The sequence below is a fragment of the Corvus brachyrhynchos genome, unplaced genomic scaffold, assembly GCF_000691975.1.
Source record: "Corvus brachyrhynchos isolate BGI_N302 unplaced genomic scaffold, ASM69197v1 scaffold351, whole genome shotgun sequence".
Taxonomy (NCBI): domain Eukaryota; kingdom Metazoa; phylum Chordata; class Aves; order Passeriformes; family Corvidae; genus Corvus; species Corvus brachyrhynchos.
Genome location: NW_008236203.1, coordinates 1,074,938 through 1,077,001, shown reverse-complemented (window position 1 = coordinate 1,077,001; position 2,064 = coordinate 1,074,938).

The window sequence follows — 2,064 nt, the reverse complement described above, 5'->3', positions numbered from 1 at the left end:
TCATGGAATGGTTTGGGTTGGAAGGGATCTCTGAGCTCTTCCCATCCCACCCCTGCCATGGCAGGGACACCTCCCACTGTCCCAGGCTGCTCCAAGCCCCAGTGTCCAGCCTGGCCTTGGGCACTGCCAGGGATCCAGGGGCAGCCCCAGCTGCTCTGGGCACCCTGTGCCAGGGCCTGCCCACCCTCCCAGGGAACAATTCCTTCCCAATCTCCCATCCAGCCCTGCCCTCTGGCACTGGGAAGCCATTCCCTGTGTCCTGTCCCTCCATGCCTTGTCCCCAGTCCCTCTCCAGCTCTCCTGGAGCCCCTTCAGGCCCTGGATGGGGCTCTGAGCTCTCCCTGGATCCTTCCCTTCTCCAGGTGAACATTCCCAGCTCTTCCAGCCTGGCTCCATTCCCAGAGAAGGACCCAAACAAACCCAATTTTTCCTTCTGTCATTTCCATGCCCTTCCCAGCCCTGCTGCCTTGGGCGGATTGCAGCGATCCAGGGAAAACCATCCCTGAGGAAGAGTCTGAGTGGGATAAAACGCTGTGAACCCCAAACTGCTCTCCCCGAGCCCCATCCCCAACTTTTTCTTTCCATGGATTGATTTTCCTGGGAGCAGCAGGAGCTTTCTGGAGCCCAGAGAAGGGACGGGAATCCACAAGCAGCCATAAAACAGAGATAAGAGATAAGAGGCAGGGCTTGGCTCTGACCGAGGTGTTTAGGAACAGAGATATTTATCCGGGGGGATCACTCGGGAAGATCAGTATTCCTTTTTCCCATCCCATGTGCCGGTGCCTCCCCTCTCTGGAGCCGCTCCTGCCTTTCCTGCCGCTTTAAAATAAAATCGAATCCATTTCCAATGCCGCTCCCGGCCATTAAGGCTCCCTGAGCGCGGCTGTTACCGCGCTTGGCTGGCAGAGCATCCCGAAGGATTTAACTCCTGCCGGGCCGGGCGGGAGCATCCCGCTCCCCAGGATCCTCGGGATGTGGCCAAGAGCTGCAGGACCCCAGGGATGTCCTGTGCCCTCTCCCGGGCTTTGTCCCGGTGCTGCCACGAGCTGAGAGGCTGCAAATTTGAGGGTTTGTCCCTAAATGCCACCCCCCAAAAAAGGGGAAAAATTGGATTTTGTTCTAGCTGGAAAAGCAGAGTTCCTAAAGGGAGCAGAGGATCCAGCCCGTTTTGTCCCAAACCAGCAGACTGGGAAGCCCAGATCTGCTCCTGAAATTCATTCAGTTCGGGAAGAAATTAAAAATTTTCCATTTTCCTGCATGAAAACTCCACCGAGTCCAAATACTGCACAGCCAAGTGAGACAACCACTTCTTTCCCCATGGAATACCCCAATTCCTTGGTGGAATATCCCAATTCCTTTGTGGAATACCCCAATTCCTTTGTGGAATACCTCAATTCCTTTGTGGAATACCCCAATTCCTTGGTGGAATATCCCAATTCCTTTGTGGGAATGTTCCTGCTGGGACATTTGAGCCTGGAATCCACAGGTGATGCCAGAGGGAAGCAGCTGAGGCCGTGTTGGGAAGCAAAACCCCTCCAGCTTTCCCGGAGGGATTTGGTTGGAAGGGTTGGGGTTTTTTCCCCCACAAATCCCAAGGGAAATAAAATCCTTCTTCTTTCCTCTGCTGGACAATTCCTGCTCATTTTTATCTGGGCCAGGTTTAAATTATCCTGTTCCCAGCCGCTGATGGCATTTGCTTCGTGTCATGCAATGTTCCAGGTAATTAATTGGTGCTTAATTAATTAAGGGATAATGACATTCAGTACGCTGGGTAATCAATGGCTTCCTGCTGCTCCAGGAAAGCCGAGGTATTTGTGGGAAATCAGTCCGGGGGGGGGAAGCTGAGGGATTTATTCCCTCGGTAAGGAGCTGTGTGCCGGTGATCTCCAACTCCTGCCCCTTCCCAGGACCACATTCATGGAAGGAAGCTCTGCATGGACCTGTCAGGAGCTGTTGCCACACCTTCAGCAGGTGGAAAACATGATGGGAAAACTCTGGGAAGAGGGAAAAGTGCACAGAGAGCACCTGATGTCTCCAGCATCACACAGAGGACCAACAGCAGGA